At 38.1% G+C, this 20,447-nt stretch overlaps 1 protein-coding gene and 1 long non-coding RNA gene across 7 annotated transcripts in view; one reads left to right on the top strand and one right to left on the bottom strand.

Moving 5' to 3' along the window:
* Positions 1-20,447, top strand: part of LOC126921613 (TLD domain-containing protein 2) — a 297,843-nt gene that overhangs the window by 2,906 nt on the left and 274,490 nt on the right. For 3 of the 6 annotated variants that reach the window (XM_050733304.1, XM_050733305.1, XM_050733300.1), the window contains exon 1: positions 14,565-14,760. The exons of the other annotated variants lie outside the window; for them this stretch is intronic. The gene's annotated coding sequence lies outside the window, so the exon portion shown is untranslated. Of the gene's footprint in view, positions 1-14,564; positions 14,761-20,447 lie in introns of those variants that run through there. 6 annotated transcript variants of the gene reach the window in all.
* LOC126921652 (uncharacterized) lies at positions 1,685-5,592 on the bottom strand. The gene is made up of 4 exons (XR_007712498.1): positions 3,869-5,592; positions 3,634-3,786; positions 3,165-3,312; positions 1,685-2,926 (listed from the first exon to the last, which is right to left on the bottom strand). It is a non-coding gene; the product is annotated as an uncharacterized LOC126921652 (long non-coding RNA).

The raw sequence follows: 20,447 nt of genomic DNA, 5'->3' as shown, positions 1-20,447 counted from the left end.
TTAACACAAAAATGTTAATGTATTTTGTTGGGAGAAGATCTACTTTACTTCTTTGCTCATAGATAAATTATGATATTATCATGGCTGTATAGGTTACATTGAAAGCGTAATATGTAATAAGTTATACACTGACTAGTGGATCAATGCTACTGCCGTAAGACCATAGAGAAACGAAGCACGCATAAAATGTCTACTATATTTAATAAATGTATTCATTTATCAGACGTTGCATACATATCATTTGTTGCAACATATTCGGTATTAAGAGCGTCATGTTGAATGCCTACTTTTTAAATATAGGTCTAAAAAATGGATGAAAACTTAATAACGCCTTAATAAATTTATGCAAATTATTAATTTACACGTGGTATGTTTGCTATTACAGGTATTTATTCGAACCATGAGGTGTTCATTTTACGCTTATAGTTGCACATACATACGTACGATGTACATCTGCTAAATAGCAACAACGTTCGTTTAAATTGCTCAGTTTTCATTTCAGTATAGTGCTTCGAATAAACCAAGTACAAAAATGTACGCTTCCAGTGAAAATTGAGAATTCGTTTATTGCTTAAACACATATTTATAAGGTAAAATACTAGATAAAGACACATATAACAAATAAAATAATGGTTTTAAAATAAAATGACTAGAAAATAAAAACATTGAAAAATATCGACGTACGAAGTGTACGTAGGTTTACGTAGGTAAAAGTGTATTTATCGTAGAAGCATTAAAGTTTCAACTTTTACTGTTAGAAGCATACATTTACATATGTAGAATACTAGACGAAGGCACATATGATACAAATAAATTAATAAAATATAATTAAATTAATAGCAGAATAGAATAAAATAGCTGGAGAATAAAAAGTATTACGTTTACCCATTAATAAATATTCACGAATACTACTTATTAATGAAACATTAATGGTAATAATGAAATATTTATTACTTCAACTTTTACATGTATAATAAAGTGGGCACGCGCGTGCATGTAGAAATCGTATGGCACAGTCGGGCGCGATACGGATCGATCAAAAGGCGAGCTATTTTTCACGCTGAAAGCGTTTCTCGCGATTTATGTTGATCGCCGCGTAGGCAAACGACGTGGTTGCTTGTATTGTATATCATCAACGGGCAGCCATTATCGCTACCACTTCAACGCGTTGGTCAACGCGTTGACTTTCTGTCCGACTTCACACACCTATGGACGCTGTCATCGCTTAACATGATAAAGTAATCTGGGTTATGTTATCTCCTTTGGCGAACGTTCGAACGGCTTCTGCATTCTTTTCCTTTGCCTCCTCGTTTCCATCGTTTCAACGTGTAGTAGAGGAAAATGGTGTAGTTGCGTTTCAAACATAAAAGATTCTATCGTTGAGAGAGCTTTAGTTGCTAAGGTTTAAAGTCGTCAGTCGAAGTTAGATTGCAAAGTTCGAAGTTTGAAATATGTAAAATGTGAGAATTCGAAACGTCGATGGTTGCCTCATTTGGAGCGATGTGTATGCAAATTTACCGATATGCGTATCAAGTTCTTATTCTATTACGTACGTGCCATATATTAGGTCCGAAAAGTTTCTTTCGTTTCATAAGGAAATAATACAGGCACAATGTTCTTTGTTTTATATTAATTTATTGAATTATGCACGATCATAATAATAGAAATATAACGAAATGGATCATAAATTCAATAAATAATAATATATTATTTCTAATTCAACAAAATAATATAAAACAGAAATTGTTGTTCATCTATTATCACCTTATGAAACGAAAGAAACTTTTCGGACAACCCAATATATCGTACAGAAATACGACTAACAGCTAGAATAAATTAAAATTCGTGAAAGATGGAATAGGATACGATGAAGTGTCATTTGAACGGTATTAAGAAAATCACGTCAAGCTTTTATCTATCACGTCATGAACCCTATGCACTGTAGGAAACGTAATAGAAGTCATTTTCATGGAAAATGCGCGAAGGAAGCGCGAATAGTTCAAACGCCCCACGCGCGGAACCGCGGTCGTGATCCAGCAGCCTTGACGAACTGAGTCGATGCATAATTCCAAGCCAACCATCGATGTCCATGTACTTGAATCTATTTCCGACAGAGGATATTTCCGTGAGAGGGGAGTGAGAAGCGTTGCGCAACTAACTTTTATCGTCGAATACCATCAATGCGATTTTATCGTCGTCATATTCCGCGTGTCTTTTCGAAACGTCTCGCGAGGGTGTTTCCGTAAAAAAGAAACCCCGATTATCAAAGAGAGAAGAATACGCAAGGGGAAAAAAAAGAAAGGAGAAAAAGGTACATGGTAAAAAAGACGACGGTTCTTTGAACTTTCGTTGGGTCGCGTAATTAGCAAAGGGGTAGAAAATGGTGAAAAGGTGTGGAAGTTGAGGTCGCTAGATAAGGCACGCGCACTGCCTCTGCTTTACCACGATTTCATACTGTGGATCGTACAGCTCATTTGCTTATATACACGTGTACTTGGCCGCATATCTAATCACGGTTAGGCGATCCGTTTACACTTATGCTTTGAACATGTTGCACGTGTCCGCGCATCGCTGTGCTGCTACGTATTGCTGTGTTGCGATTGTGCGTTTGTCACGCTTCCGCTGATCAACTAACGCGCTTGATGATCCTACTTTGAAGACGTTTTCGTACTACGTAGATGAAGATTTTAGTAGAACTTTTAGTACTTTGGTACGTTACTCGGTAGTTGAAATTTTGCGATATCTTTCGGAATGGCTGGATTTTTGGAGTTACGTATGTTTGGAGAGTTGAATTTTTGAATACGTATTCGCAACTTAATACGTACTTTGGTAAGAAGTCAATGTAATTGAAATATCCAGCATTTGTCCAAAACAAGAGAATCGTATCCTTTAACGACTGGACGTATGATTTCCTTGTAATTAATAACTGGAAAAACGATATATTGCACAGGTTGGACGATATACAAGCGACTGATATTCATTGTCAATAACTTTCAAACGAAATAAAAACAACAGTCCTGCTGATACAGGATATCTATTAGCACGTGGAAATTATTTATGAATTTTTTTTTTTGTTAATTGTAAGTGCAATTTACTATAAAATAATACCAAGCACTTGTCGTTGCGGAAGAAACTAACGTGTACAAATTTAGTAGATAAGGTACCTGTCTTCCCTGAGCTATCTTCTCTTATCTAAGAATCACTTAAAATTTGTCTTTTGCACCCAATGCTTTGAATCTCTTAAGTCTACGTATATCTGTTTGTTTCTTCAAATAATCCCTTGGCCAATGTATCAGGATGAAGGAGCAGCTTCTGCAAATGAAACGTATGGAATATAATATCAGAAAGATACTTTTATGCCGATCATTTTGTAGAACTAGCGCGAATACGCGTGAACGACAAAGAGCAAAATTAATAATTTGTCTTTTTTCTTTTTTATCTCATTGATGTTTTATCATTGTAATGTCCACTTGATACGAGCGACCCACTAATTTGTGAAAATAAGGGAAGGTCAGGGTTAAAAGAAAAGCCCTCGAGAGGAGGAAGTTCGGTAAAATTAAATCGGTCGATCTATCAGGTCGGATGATATCGTCAACGTAATTTGCTTAAAGTCATCGCCAGTCGACGAATTACCTTGATCAAACGTTTGAATAATTTTCACTCGCTCCTCAACTGTGCAACGCTCCACGATTATTTCCATAAGACAATCGCTAAAGCGGAACAAGACACGATGGACGCATCGTTTCAGTATGGCGGCATTTGGAAATTAGTTATATATTGTCCACCCTGTATATATATTACTTTTCACATTTACTACAATACATAAAGAACGAATGGTAAGAAATTTGAGTTTGTATAAAGAACTTACGTTCAGATTCATGATCGTGTTAAGAATTGTGGATCTTAATCGCCGAAATAAAAGTAAAGGAATACCAAGGTTACACTTAGAATTCATATTAAAATAGTTTTAGATTTATTCAATAAACGATTTCCAAGATCTTTGTCGATACAAATTTGCACGCGTCTCAGCATTCCTTTTGTCTCACCATCTTCCGTATCACAGTGCCAACGGAACAGTTAGAATCATTTGTTTTTCGAGACGTTGTGCACACACATACTTCCATACACTGATATTCACATACGCGTGTTACTACTACACGGCTACTCTAGTCTAGCACACGAAATTATACATTTCTCAATAGATCGTAACAAGCGCCATCGTTCGAATCGATGAAAGATAGTCGAAGACGCGTTTGAATATTCGAGAATCGTATAGAATACTTATTACACGATGGAAACGATATCGCTGGTTATTGTCTAAATAAATAACGTGTAACAGAGAGAATGTATTTCACGGTGACGGAACGAAGCTTCTTAAATTTGTCCGATCCGATCAGCTCGAAACGTGTCAGTTGCGCAATAAGTCATATCAATTAGAAGGCAAGAAATTGCATATTATTGGCAGTACGTGGGCTCTTTTGTCTGTAAATGTCGTACGTACACGCGCCTCTCGGTCATTATTCGATCATTCTAGAAATATTTACGTGAGAAAAATGAATACTTTTCAGCTGGAGCGTGATGACTCGCTCGATTCGGTGCATGCATATTCGTTGTTTCGATTTTTACATACTTTTTGCCTCTTTTACGTCATGTTAGCAGTAGAAATGCTCATTTATGTAAAATATGTTCCGACGATTAGAAATTTGCTCATAAAATACTCGGTAACGATATATATCGCTGTTAGAGTTAAAGTTGAAGGCGGAGAATCTTCAAATGAAATTTTAGAGAAATAATTCTCTAAAGAGATAATTCTTCGTTCTTCGTTCAAGCAAATTCCACTCTTTGTTCGACAAATTGTCACATACTCGATCTTTGGCCACATTGAGATCATTAAAATTATTATTAAAATATTGAAATGAAATAAATTAGACTGGGAAGTTGGAGGGAATAGAATGCACGCGGTAAATGGAAAAGAGAACTGGCTCGAATCGAACAGCTCGATCCATTGTCTGGCGCTGTCCTTGAGCCATGCAGCCAGCTCGAAAAAGGAAACAATGCTTGGCAGACACGTTGAACCCGGACCAACAACACGTACGTAATAATAACAATGCTCTGACTCATTATTTCTCCCTAAAACCCTCCTCTCTATCTCTATCTTCATTTTTCTTCCTCTGGTTTCATCCCTCCGCCTCCGACACGGTCGTTAGTTACCCAGAAGAGGATCTTCTGTCTCTCTACAGTAGCTCGCCAGACTGTTCAGACACTTGTAGACATTTTGCGAATTATATTACGCGTTTTATATATGAAACATTCTGAAATTTTGTTGGCACTTTAACCATGTTACATATACATAGACTTACATATATCGGGTTGACAACTAAGTGATTGCGGACTTTGCCATTAGGTGGTAATGACAAAATCCGCAATCACTTAGTTGTCAACCCAATAGATAGACTGCGGATGTTCGTGCATTTATACGTGGATGCATAAAACGTGGATGATTCACTCGATAGGAAGAAGCATACGAAATATGCATAAAATAGAGATGCATATTGTAACATTTTGCAGATGAAACAAATTTCTAGCTAGGCTCCATTTGCTTCATCATTTTCATGAAAATATGAATTTGCATAAACATCAGCAGCCTAGTAATAAGATTCGGCTATCTATATTTATATTGAAATAAATCTGGAACTGTATATGGAAGGCGCAACGTATTATATTATATCAATAAGCGTCGATATTCAGCAAGACTTTATCACTTATGTTTCATGTTTTAAACGATACTTCGCGCTCTGTACTAAATGTTTATTAAATATAACGTTCGCAGTGGACGACTTAAAATTTTAGCAACGTAACCACGACAGCCGTGTTTCATTTCGCCACAGCGATAACTACACTATGAGCCTTTGTGCGTTTGTAGGAAATTTGACAGAGCAAAATTACACAGAGTACACATAATACGAAGATTCTTTTTTCTTTTTATTTGTTTAATTTGTACCTTACAATTTGTCCAGCTGGACATTTGGCAAATTTTTGTAACTTTATTGCTAAATAACACGTGGATGGCTACTCCTAGCGGGATACCATCTTCGAGTATAATACGAGGTTCTACATTTTTAAATTATATGCTGAAAAATATGAATTTACATAGAAATGCGCAGTCCAATGGCGACGAAATTTCGAAATATTTTATATAATTCGCGCGATACGTTCTAAATAGGAGTTTTCTAAAAGTACGCATGCGTCCGCCTTTAAATACCTGTAATCAAAGGGAGGAAAGCAGTGAACAGAAAGTGAGCAGAAAGTGAACAGAAACAGAGAGGACATTTCCTCATTTTCCGTGGTTCGGCCGCGACCTTCGTCCGCTTGGAAAAACCGATGGAAAATCGCTCGAGTTCTCATTAGAGACGGCCTTGTCTACCATCTCTTCCCTCTTCTATTTTCCTTCTCTTGTCCCTTTTCCCTATCTCTCTTCCTCTACATTGCATCCTCTTTCCTTTTCTTCTTTTCGTATTTTCTCCCGCTTCCACTTTTTTTCGGTTCGCCGCACTTCACTCTCGCACCTATGCACACTATACACTAGGTGGCTCTTTCGTTCGGCCTCAGCTTCCTCCCTCTCTGCTCGTTTTCCTCATTTCGCCCCCAGAACGAGCAACGGGATCATTTAGCGTAATCTGCGGTCGCGGTTCGGCCCGAGGGGTCGTTAAGATGGAACGAACATTTTTTCCCTTGGATTTTTTGCCGTTTTTTTTGTCACGATGGTCGACGTGAATCAGGTGAGCTTTTGGGGAAGATTCTTGGTCTCGCGTTGCTCCAGCCTATTAGGGTTGCAGAGTATGGAAATCGATCCTTCCCCCGTCTTTTTTCTTCTTTTTTCTGTGATTATCGATCAACCTGTTATTTACATATCAAGTTACGAGAATCTTAATAAACTGTTTAGGGGATGAATCGTAGGTTCGTCGAAGCTTAGGCAAGCTTTGTAACAGAATTTATGCGAAACATTGAAGATGCTACCACCGATTGTATCGCTAATGAGATTTCTTCAAATTCAGAATTACTGCACATTGTTCCACTTCGAGAGGTAACTTCATCGCATTAAGAGCAAACTTATGCTATCTGAAGCGAGTGTTAACTTTGTCTACATCGTGAAATTTATATTCCCAATGAAACGCTTTACATCTCATATTTTACAAATTTTCATTTTTCGAGCCAAGGATAATCTTGTCTAGCCGAAGAAAGTAGATGCACGTTTTCTAGGACGAATGATAAATTTTCCAGACTTTTTTAGAAACTTTTTAACCGTGATCGAACGTAGAGACATACAGGTATTCGAGATATTCGTGGCCGTGCAATAAAACATTTCAGAGCTAAAGTTCTTACACACCGCCAAGATGTTCTTTCCCGTGAACTGCTCGAACAGTTTCGATTAATTTAACGCGAGTACCACTTTCCTTCAAGTACGTACCTCTGATAAACGTTTCCACTTGAAATTAACCCATCCACGGTGTCTGACACTTGCAATATAAAAATACGACGCGAGAATTCCGCAATTAGAAGTCTAGAAATCGTCTGGTGTAAAAACACTGGAGCTTCGGCACGCAGTTGAAAGTTGAAACGCTTATTTGCCCGTGAATATGAAACTCGTTAGAAATTAATTCGCCATCAGGATTAGAGAAAACAGTGGCTCCAATAGTTCGACGACAAAAACGATTGGCAATTTCGAGGGCAACGCGTTTATTATCCGCGCGAAAATGATCGAAGCTGCCTGACGAGACTGACGTGTCTTTATCGAGGTTACCGTTTCGTCATCGAACGTTTCTTTTTTCAATATGCTAATGATAAGTTCCGCGAAGATTCATCAGCGGCACAAGCAACGAAAGAAGAGGAAGATCTTAATTATTTTTCCACGATACGCCAAGAACTTTGTTAATATCACGACGACGTCGTTTCATTTTAAATAATTCCGCCCTCTTAGCTCGTTGAAATGCATCGCGAACATCCGGATTCGCTATGGATCTTGCTCGTATCACGGATCGATATCCTCGTTTTATATTGGCTTTCGAGCGATGCGTAAATCTTTAGAACGCTATCTTTATACCGAGAGTTCGTTATTGCGAAGTTATCTCACGCGTAGAAAAATAAGGGTGCAAGAGAGCTTGACGAGTTTCCAAGTGTCTCAATGGCAGTATACTCGAGGATATTACGGATGTGTTCATTTCTAATATGTATATTCAATCACATCGTAATTATATCAATTTTATTAGAAAGTTTTCGCAAATTTCTCACCCTTGCTATCGCATATTATCTCGCGCGTAGAAAAAAGGGGTGCGAAAGAGATTGATAGACTTGGAGATTCTTCAGTGGCGAATATTTGAGAGTTGCAAATGTTTCAAATATTTTGCTTGTAATATATTCAATGGTCATAAAATTACGTAAATTTCATTACGAAGATTTTACAAACTTTTCAGCGTGGTAAAATTCCTCGTGAAATCCTTCGTTCGTGGTAAAGTGTAGGGTCGTAGAAGCTCGATGACATTCTATACGTATTATACAATAGTATCGATTATGTATAGTTCGTGGATATCACGTTATATTTTCATTGTTCTTCACAGGAATTTTTTTTTTCCTTTTGTCCTTGCACTGGTTTCTTTATTGCTGGAATATCTTCTTTAATGTTTTTGTATCGTTTTTTTCTGTAACACTGTTCCAGGTTTCCTTTTCTAATTGTTAGAATTGACCTCTTTATTAATGTGTTCGCGTTGGTGTCGCTTTTTATTATGAAAATATCTTTTTTTAATTATTAGAAATTTTTTTTTTTTTGGTATAAAAAGAAATGTCTTTCAACCAAGTGCTTTTTATTAAACTTTACTTCTCATTTTCATAACACGAAATTTTTGTATTCATGTACGAGTACTACTAAATGATATAAAATTCAATACACTTGCAGCTAATTGGAGTTAATTAAATACGCACGTAAGTGTGCAAATACTTTTCATAGCCACCTCATTACGTATTCTGTATCGCTCTTGTATCAGGTTTCTGCAAATTTAAGTTTCTCGTTAGTATTCTTTGTATCAGGAGGTATAACTCTGTCCTGTAAAATTGTTTTATTTTCCCGTTGTATTATGTTATACCTTTGGTTCAGTTTCCATGGAAAATACGTCTCTGGACGCGAGTGTGTCAATTAGTGGCGCAGCTTGATGTTTCAATGTAAGATACTTCCTGTAGAGTCTGCTACACGAAACATTCTAATCAATACTCTGCTTACTATAGAAATCGTAATTGCCTGGAAATTTTTCTGTCGAGTTTCCTCTCGTTACATAACAGGGGAAATGGACGAGCACGCAGGGCCAAGTTTGCAATGAAAGTATTTGTTGGTATGGTGATATATAGTTAGCTATTCTGAGTTTCAGGCCATCAGGATTAGGAAGTTCTTTCTTGAAAAGTAGCTTTAAACGACTATTTCAAAAGATACGAGAGAGAGAGAGAGAGGGGGGGATCAGTGATATGTCGTCGTATATTAAAGAGGCTCTTTGTGTGGAAATAGGAAATTCTCTGAGACAGGAGTCTTCCTGCCTCGCATGAAAAATAGAGAAAAGAAAAAGTAAAAACAGATAGAATACAGAGACTCGGGGATCAGTATCAAATGATATCTTGGAATTAATAAATTCTCCGACGCACGAAAGTTGCTTGTAGATAAACGCTATACATATTCTTCTTCGACCAAATAAAGGAATTAGGATTGGCAATAAAGGCAACGAAGAAAAATAAAAAAAGAGGAAAAAAGTATAGAAAAGCCAGCGATAAATGTAGCAGCAGTTCGGTATTAACGCTGGGAACGTAAAACTTGCCTTAAGCAAGTCAGAATAAAAGGTATATAATAGAATAAGGAGAAGAACCAGCTTTTATATACAGGGCGGTTGGTAACTGGTGGTACAAGTGGAAAGGGGGTGATTCTACGCGAAAAAAGAAATCGAAAATATAGAATAAAAATTTTTCGTTTGAGGCTTTGTTTTCGAGAAAATCGACTTTGAATTTTCGCTCGGTACGCGTGCACTTTATCACGTCTCGTTATAACGGATCTCACTGTAGATCGTTATCTCGATGGATATTATCGCAGTTTAAGTCTGTTTTTGCCGTAACAGAAAATTAGTGAAATTAAAAAATTAATGAAATAATATGAAGTAGTCATAAAGTTTATTATTACAAAAATTGCTGAAAATGTTGCCCATTCTGGCGAACACATACTTCTGCTCTTCTAATTAAATTTCTACGAACACTTTCTAAGTCGATTTTCTCGAAAACAAAGCCTCAAACGAAAAATTTTTATTCTATATTTTCGACTTCTTTTTTCGCGTAGAATCATCCCCTTTCCGCTTGTACCACCAGTTACCAACCACCCTGTATATTTTTACAATAATTCAAATTCTCAAAAATGTTGCAAATTTATCAAATTCCCCCGAATAAGAATTAGTCGTTTGGTCATTTTGCCATTTTGTTCATTTCGACAAATAATTTTCCCGTTATAAAATCTCATGGTAATTCTTCGCGCGTGTTTTCCTTCTCTGTAGAAAAAGATTCTCGTACGAAGAAGCGATTCAAATCTGTCGAGAATCTACGTATCTCTAAAATTTCAATGGAAAATTGCCAAAAATCGATTGTTCTCACCACTCTGATAGTTCTAGCGTTAATAAATCGTCGATTTGAAGGGTTGCTCGAACTCCGCGGCGCGTGTAGCCTGAAAAATGGGATACGTTTGTACGATAGGCACGATAGGATACGTTAAATAGGTCAGTGACGACAAAAGGATCGCTTAAATGGAGCAATGGCGTGTTGCAAGCACGCGTCCTTGAAATTTCCTATACCATCTTGCATATACACGTGGGATCCTGATTTATGCTTGGTCCCATGTCGAGAGTCAAAACACACGCTACAGTTTCTCTTCCTTAATGAATCGTATGGAGGAAAAGGGGTGGCTCGGCACCGTAAGTAGAAGGGGCAGATGGTGGAGGCCGTCGATATTGTACGACCTTGCGTCATCGATCAACCCCCTGCCCTCATCTTTTGCCTTTTCGATTCTCCACAGAGAAGCATCTTCGTACACTATCTACTCTCCTCCTCTTCTTGTACTCTTCTCATTCGACTCGTGTATCGCTCCCACCCTTTCGCGACCTTCTTCTAACCCACTAGCAGCCGAGTAATCGAATTTCTCGGAATATTTCTCTGCGACATCGAAGCGCACAAAGTTGGTTCGATTAATTAATTCGAAGAATTTTCGCTTTCGCGGAAGAAAGGTTTCTTTTTTTTTTTCTTTTTTTTTCGGACGATAGAAACGTTTTGTAAGATTAGGTTTGATAAATTCATCAACGGTATTCATCGTCGGTATTATAATTGGAAGAATTTTGGTTTTCTACAGGAATAAGACGACAAGTATGTTTCGCGAATGTTTAGGTTTGCCAGATTCCTTGATCTCACCGTCAGCGATCGAATTTTTGGAAACGTCACAAGGGTGGGGGTTGTTTGATTAATTAAGAGGATCTTGTTTTTTTAGAATGCTTTGTGGAATTGCCGGAAAGCGGAAGCGTGAAATTTGTTTGATTAATTAGAAATAAAGTAACGCGATAAGAATTAAATTTTTAGACTGGTCATGTGGAAGAGCTTTATTCACCAGCTGCAATTGTGAATCTATTTTGCTGCTTTCAAAAGTCAGTATTATCGTTATTATATGATACTTCTTGTAATCGTTTCTCTTTGTATCATTGCTACATCTGCATCAATAAAGCTTAATCGATCGTCTCTTCAAATGACCATAATAAGAACCAGGACACACATAGATTTGTTCGATTCGAATTTTATAGGTTAAATTGCTTCGTAAAATTTATCGTTCATTCATATCGAAGTTTTTCCTTTCTTTTATTTCCTTTTTTTATTTTTCTATTACTCTCTTTGTTTCATTCTATTATTTTATTTTTATTATTAAAATGTTCTTTTTCTTCGAGGTTTCCAAATTTTTAATTTCTAAATTAAAAAAAATTATTGTCAGCCATTTGAAATTTTCCCTTTGTACTTTCGAACGCCCCTTTTTGCTCATCTCTCGCATTATTTCCTCCGATATTGGTATTTTTATTAGTATTTTTATAGTATTTTCTGATTAATTTTGAAGCGGATGCGGGCATACATTTCGATGTTGAAACATTTTTATCTGTAGCAACGTCGAATAGAAAAACTAGAGGAAATTAGAGAACGTTTTAGTCGATGAATCCACAACTCGATCTATCGATTCCTCCTGGTCTTCGTCCTTTAACGATGTTGTCCAAATTTACAGTGGAGCTTGCACTGTATTAGCGACGAGAGGAATCAGGTCAGAAGATCTCGACTTTTAGAAAAGTTGATTTAACGAGTTCTGAAAAATTTCCTGCAACTGTTTACTCTGTCTTTTTAATTTGCGTATCGCGAACGTAATTTCTGGCGCGTGTCAGCTTTCTCAATTACGCGTTATGGTCTTCGAGAAGCTTTATCCGTGATTTATATTACAGGGGAAAGAATGAACTGTTTTAAAAAATATTCTTTAAAAACAAATTATATACATATTTACTACCATATGTTTATTTGTCGCGGAAGATTATAGTATAGTAATCGCAAATTCTAGGGTTATCATTTTTTAAGAAAATGCCGTATGAAACAGCAAATGATCCATAAGTTGGTTTAGCCCACAAATTCGAAAGTAAAGGAAAACGATGATATTACATTTTCTTTTTTTTTTTTGTAATGATAAAAATGATTTTCTCTTTTCTTCACTTTTCAATTCACGGACTTAATCAGAATGGCTGTCAGCGAATCGCGTATCGACATTTTGCGAATTTAAAATTAAATCGAAGAAACCAGAATACATCGGATTAAAATATCACGACATTCTCGTGCATAAAGTAACGTTCGAATTTTAGAAAAAGAAGTATTGATAAAGTATCACTGGCAAATCATCCAGAGAACAAGCTAACAATGAGATGGAAATCTGTTTGCGATATCGCAGAATGTAATGAATTAATATTACCAGCAACGTTAGCAACATTCTGCATATTTGACACGATTGTTCGCAAAAGTAAGTACACGTAACGCTTTTGGAGCGCATAATTCCCGCCGCATACTGGGTCACATGGTTTCGCAATAAAAACCATTCGTCAAGCTTAAAATAAAAATGGCAACGCACAAACTGCAACCTCGTTTTACCACTACCGAAATTTACCTGCTGCGTGTACCACAGTTGCGTTCCGTGAATAGAACAAAAGCGTACAACCGCTCCTACGATTTGTCATGCTACCTGTCGCCGTGAAAACCTACATTTCTGGGTACGATCGCTACTACGGGACGTTTATCAGTAGAATAGGCCGTCTGGCTAGCGCGCAGATGTTGGAATTTTTCCTACGTTTCATTGCAAAATCATTGCAAATTCATTGGTCAATTTCAATCCATTAAAGATTAACGTTGCGTTCAACGAAACGTTTCATTATTTCTAACTTCTGTTTAACTAATTCACAGTTATCGCTCTTAGTTGCGATTTTACGTTTCTTTGACGGTTTTACGTTAATCGTAAAGAATAACCATATTCGTAGAATGTATATTTGGTTTGATGTAACATTTACTTCAACAAAATTTTCATGCCAATTTCTCGTGTCTTAAGCATCAGTTTATTCAGGTCGTTCGAATTCGAACGAGTGGATACAAACACGTATGGCCAGTACCTTGGTCGATGTGAGAACTTGAGCTGCTCTAGCAACCTTGTACACTCGTTGTCGTTAACTTAACTCTATTCAGTGGCCCGAGATTCAGAGTGAATCCGAGAAAAACTCGACTAATCCAAACGAGGCAGTACGATGTATGTAACTTGTAAACACCCGTTGCACAGCAGATACAATACTAATTGTTAAGTGGCAATTCCACGAACAATTCGACCCTTCACTGGATCAGTGAACTAGAATTACGAATCTGATTCTCGTTTCTCAAGTCCGGCGTACAATTAGCAGGAATTTCCATCGTATGTCATAGCAGTGGTCGAACCGTGCGGAAACTTCACCGGGCGAAATCGTCGGTTGCCTCGTGTCTGACCAAACACCGTCTCGTTCTCCTTGCCCATTAAACCACTCACGCCGCGCATTAAACCTTCCCTACAAACTAATCATCGGCCTTGCCCGCCGTATCATAAAAAATATACGGCCGATAAATCCGGAAAAGCGGAACTTTCTTCCATTCTGGCGCCGAAATGAAACGTGTCAGGCGTGAAAGGACAATGGCGAGGAGGAGTCCATTCTATCCGTGGTACGTTCTATGACAGCGTCCATCCACGTCATGCTGCAAGCTAGAAAGAGAAGGGAAGTCGGGGGCGCACGCTGCTCGTCCGGGGGTGGAGTCTGTAGGTGGGGTGGCAACGGTGTGCGCTGTAGGGTCGTGAGAGGGTAGCTGGTGCGGCGGTGGCGAGAGGGAGGAAAAGGTTGACTGGGCGGCGGAGACAGGGAGGGTGCGCGATTCTGTTCAACTATGAACACACACCGGCGAGACGTCAGTTACCTCGCGACGATCTTTCCGCGAGGACTTTACCCGCTGGATCATCGTCTTGTTGTACATCGTATACACATAATTTGTTTCTCTGCGTTGTTTCCGTCGTTCCGTGTCGGTTACGTGGTCGCGTATCGCCGAAGGAAGACAGGCTGGTGCGTGTCTTTCGTCTCGTCCACAGATTCTCGATCGATCGTGTGATTTTTGGTAAGAGCGCGTGATCTCGCGCTTTTTTTTTATTCCTATACGCTGTTTAGTTTCTACGCTGTTTTCGTCTCAATTATACACTTTCTACTCAATTATACTCTGTCGAATAGAGGCAAACGCTTGTCTCTTGACTGTCTTTTCTGGATCGTGCGATTTTTACTAAAAGAGCGCGATAATTCCGCGTTTTTTGTTCCTCTACGCATCTTATTTTCTACGCTGTTCTCGCGCTAGTTACGCACATTCGTCGAACAAAGACAGACGCTTGTTTGTTGGGTTTCCTCGCCTCTTTCGCGAATCGGTCGTGTGATTTTTGCTAAGAGTGCGCCGTAATTCCACGCTTTTTGTCTTTTCGTTTTGTACGCAGAACAGAGACCAATGCTCGTCTTTTGAGTCTTCGTCCGTCTTTGCATCGGTCAGAATTTCATGCTTCCGGTTCGTGCACATTAGCTGCTATCATTTTCTACGCGGTTTTCGTGTCAGTTATATACATACGCCCGTTGAACAGGGACAAGCGCTTGTCTTTCGAGTTTCTTTTCGGGGTTGGTCGTGTGGTTTTTGGCTAAGGGTACGCGATAATTTCGCGAGGTTTCGTCGTCGTACACATCACATTGTTACGCTGTTATCGTGTTAGCTACATAAGCCTGTTGAATAAAGACTAACGCTTGCTTCGTCCTCCTTTTGATCGATGATAAGGCTGATTATCGACAAGGGATGCGATATTGCATCTTCGTCTCTCGTCCTTTCGTATGACTTTCGCAGACTCGCGGTTTCTATTGCTACTTTATTTTATATTATTTCTATTATTAATTATATTGTCGCGTATCGCGTCGAATAAGAAAACACATTCATTTCTCAACCTATTTTACATGCCGCGAAGGACCGTGGAATTTTTATTATAATGGTGGATTATCGAAACGTAGAAGCGTTTGACGAAGAAGAGGGGTTGTGAAAATATAGTAGATTTCCGCTGATCGTTGATTTTCTAAAAGAGCGACGCGTTTTAGAACGAAGTCGATCGCTATTTGCGAAACTACATTGTTTAAGAATATCTACCAGCAGAAACGTTCTCGATATCGAATGAAAAGATCGATAAACGAACAGGTAGTTTCGAAGGTCGCGTATTTAAAAGACGCGCGGACGTTACAGCTTGCTGTCTCTATTTTTAATTCTTCACTTTCCTTTTTTTCCTCGTTCGAACGTCACCCGTTTATGGCACGTAGACATCCAGTTAGCAATGTCTGTTGGCAAATATATGGAAGATGTTCGCGATAAACAAATAGGATAGCTCATATTGGCCTATTTAAAAGATCTTGGAATATTTCAGAACAAATTTGAAAAGTCTGCAGCAGATTCGATTTTGTGTTTCATTGGAAATATCATTAGAAATCTCTCGAATGACACAAAGTCGCTTTACCAATTGCTCTGCGTCGAACAAAGCTGCAAATCGACGCGCACTGCGTCGTTAGAAATATTATTTACAAATACAGGGTAAATATACACACACGAAAAGAATAAAAAAAGTTTGTGTATACCTACGCTCTATTTGACCTCGTTTCAGTTATAGCAAAGTTTTACGTTGCAGTAATTCTATCGAAAGATGAAGGTAGTTGAACTAATGTCGTCTGTCTGTTTACAAACAAGGCGTCCAGAAAATCCGAACAATATCTAGAGAAATGGAGAGAGTAACACAGTCGATAACAAAACGTCTCCATTGTGTTCGAGTTTTCGGATGCAAAGAGGTCATTTCCAACATATGTCGTAAACATATCTGCTTGCAGACACAGTTTGTTGAAGAAGAAACTCGCTATAATTCGAAAACAAGGTCGAGTACGGAATATTATGTTTACACGAACTTTGTTTTCTTCTTTTTGTATCCGGATTCATCTACCGAAGCGGTTCCACGATGCGACGGCGCATAAGATACGTTTCGATAAATTGTACGTAAGACCTTGTGTAAGATGTTTTTGAGACGCCGCGAGAATCGATTCTATACATCGAGACAAAAATACATATGTCTGCACATTGAATATCGAACGAAGCTCGATTATTCCAATTAATTTGCGCTGGAAACCCCTGTATGATGGTGACCCACCTTACGCTGCTGCACGTTGGACCCGCGACCGAACCCTAAAGCGCCTTCACGTACTTGCTCATTTTCCTTTTCTTTCCACGTTTTTGCTCTATTCCTGCATATGACTTGGCCTTTGTTACCTTGCACGCGACATCAGCCGAAAATAAACGATATGTGTTGCGTCTCACGAGGCGTTTATCAGATCTGAAGAAAAATCCAGCTCGTCCTTGGAAACACCAGCTGAAAACACACTCGCGAGTGCGTCCCATTTCGAATTTTTATCTCATTCTTATCTCTCCGCCGCCTTTTCGTCGTGTGTCGTGTTTCTTTCGTTCCGCGTTATGTAACATAAATATCACGAACACGTTGAGAACAAGAAGCTTCATGGAAAATGTCGTCTAGCCAGGAGAAATACAGACTGTTCGCGCTCTTCGCTTCCGCAGTTCTTCTCGTGAATGATAAGCTCGCGACATAAATAGAATGTTATATATCATCTTCTGAATGCAACGCGACACTTCGGATAAATTTATCCTGTTCGCTGGATAGTAGACTTTTAATCGATAGGCGTAACGCTTCTTCGTGACACGCAGGAGCAATCATCGAGATGTTATTCTCGCGCGTCGATAATTCGACGTTTCTACGTTTTTGAAAATATATGAAATTTCGTCCACGTTTTCTTTTCGCGTCTCTTCCTCCAAGGGAATATCGAAAATTTAGTAAAATGAAGGAACTGACGAAGCTGTACCAATGACGCTACATCGAGGAATTTACGAAATGTAACAGTTTGTTAGAATTACATGGAAAAGTGATGTACGACTCGTCCCATTATTCTCCAAAAATAATATGCGTGTTATTACCAATGTGCAATATTGAAATTTAAATATTGTCCAATTTAATGACTTTTTTCAATAAAAATTAATTTTTCATAATTTAGAGTATAGTTCTCTTTCATAAAGAGTCGCGAGTTTAATTGGGAAAGTACGGTTGACCTTCGTGTATCTCCTGGATGTCCAGGTAAAAAGATATCGCTGATAATTGTAATTATTAAATCATATACGTGTCCTTGGAAAGTGTTTAATTTACGTTTGGAATATTCTTCTCAGGACGTTTTTCTGTTTTGCAACGTTCCTGTTTTATTCCTAATATTTCGAGATTATTCATAAAGACTCATTTAAATGGGATACTTCGGTGAGCGACGTAAGCTCTACTACATACATACAAATCTTCGACTGCTTCCTTTTAACAATCTCTACTCATACATAATAAATTAAGCAAGAGCAAAACGAATTTTGATGATTAGTGACGCGCAAAGAATACGATTTTAAATATTTAAACCGGTGTTGGCAACTGCATCGTAATACGTAGATATGAATGTTTAATAAGAAAGCAGCTTACTTATTCGATGACGATGAAATGTTACACAATCCTCATACCAGATTTAAGTGGCTTTCAACGTTCAAACTTTTCAATATCGCGTACAATTTACCTTCTGCGTTTGCAGGAAATATTCCAGTTACCAAATTTCAAGTTCCAGTATTTTTTTTTTTTTATATTTTATTAAAACACCCAAACGTTCATGTTGATTCTTATTAAGATAGAAGCATAGCTATTACGTATACCTATTTATCTGTATCGCGAAGCATTATGAATTCAAATAATAATTCAAGCTTTCATCAATCTGTTTGACGTAGAAAATTTCGAAAACATAATTTAAACGTAAATTCATGCAAACTACGTATTTAAAGATCTTAGAATACAAAAGGAAACTTTATATGAAGATTATCCACTGATACACAGTGTAAGTAAACGAAAGTCATCTCATCAGTGAGCGCAGAGAAGAAGATTATTTTGTTTTATGCCTTGCACAGTATAGAACCCCCAAATGATTCTCTTAGTAAATTACGCTTTTAAGGGGTCAAATAGTCGTTTTTCGGAAACAACGGTGCTCGTTATTCGGCGTAAACAACGTTGAACAGACGCCGCTTGGCAAACGACAACCGACTGCCTTATCTCGTTAGCATGATAACGTTAATTAGCCTGGAAGCAAGTCGAGATCATCTGGACGACTATGAACTCTCCCTCTGGAGCTAAATTTCCGTCGGAATTTAAGTAACGAAATATGTACGTGCAACGGAAGCCGCGTTTCCTCGACGAGACGAAACGAAACCCTCGACCAACTAGTATATCCCAGGTTGTGTATCTGTCCCGCATGCCATCCTCAAGGCTTTGTTTCGGCTACAGTGTGTAACCTTTGTAACGAGCACGATACGTTGCTCTCATGGCGACACGGTGTCCGACTCGTTCTTATCTTTGGCCGAAGCGGACGAAATCGTTTGGGTACTTTGATTTTATATTCATTTACTACGATCATATTTTTTTTTGGAGATTATTTGCGCCGAGTTTTCCATTTGATTGTGCAGGAAGGAGAAAGGAAGTATGAAAAACTGTATTTTACAAACAAAGAAGCGAACAAATATTTATGAAAAAGTCGAAGCGGAAATTTTTTTCTTCGGGATTGTCGAGAGCGAGTTTGTTCAAATTTTGAAGATTCTATCTTGAATAATTTTTTGAAAGATCCTGCCGAGTTTTACATTTGGTTCTGCAGGAAGGAGAAGGGAGGAAGTATGAAATAGGAGCGGACAAATATTTATCAAAAAGTCGAAGCAGAGATTTTTTTCTTCGAGATTATCGAGAGCGAGCTTGTTCAAATTTGAAACATCTTATTTTCGATCTTTCTTTGAAGAGAATCTCGGATTGTTACATTTGCCTTCTCCAAAAAGGAAGATAGAACGGGAAGTGAATATATTTTCATGGAAAGGTTGACAATTCTGTTTTCTTTCATAATTAGGGGTAAATTAGCGCACGTTTTTTTTTTTTATCTCGCAGACACGGCGCAAGAATCGAAGAATCGAAGAATTGAAACACTTTGATACTTCGGCAAGAAGTGAAAAGTTACAGCCCTCTCTGCACTTTCATTTTTCTTCCACCTCCGTGTATGTCTTTCGATACAACTTGTAGCTGATGGAAAACGGATTTATTTTTCCAGCTAAGAGGACTTTCATCGGGCAAGATTACCAATTTTATCGGGAATTATCGTCAGAATTACAGATCATGTTTTTTCGATTCGGGGTGTTCCGATAGAATTTCGTAATCCGCGACCATCGCGCACGGCTTTAATTATTTTTTCATTCTACACCGGACGCTGCACTGAAATTTTTCAACCTAATGCACCCTCCGCGTAAACGTTCCCTCTATCGTTATTACCATCCCCCTTCCCCTTCAACATTTCTGACCCAGTTTGCATTCGAATCAAGTAAACGAAACATTTTAATCCCAATCGGCGAGATTCTATGTTTACAGGTTTTTTAAATTGTTTCCTCTCCTTCCTCTTTTTTTTTTTTCGTTAAAAGCTATTTCGAAAGGGATTAAAGGCTGAACAGTTAGTCCATTGCTCGTCGTTATTTTCATTTCCATTTACACGAAATAATAACGATAATTTCTAGGGATGTCGAATCTCTTGTTTCCCCGCTACGAATCTCTCTTGTTTGCCTCATAAAATCAACAACACGCGTTTCAACCGATATTACCCTTATAAATCTTTTTCACTTCCAACTAC

This window comes from Bombus affinis, chromosome 11 (assembly GCF_024516045.1).
Source record: "Bombus affinis isolate iyBomAffi1 chromosome 11, iyBomAffi1.2, whole genome shotgun sequence".
In the NCBI taxonomy this organism is placed as follows: domain Eukaryota; kingdom Metazoa; phylum Arthropoda; class Insecta; order Hymenoptera; family Apidae; genus Bombus; species Bombus affinis.
The sequence above is the reverse complement of the archived record's forward strand: the minus strand, read 5'-3'. Positions and strand labels throughout refer to the sequence as shown.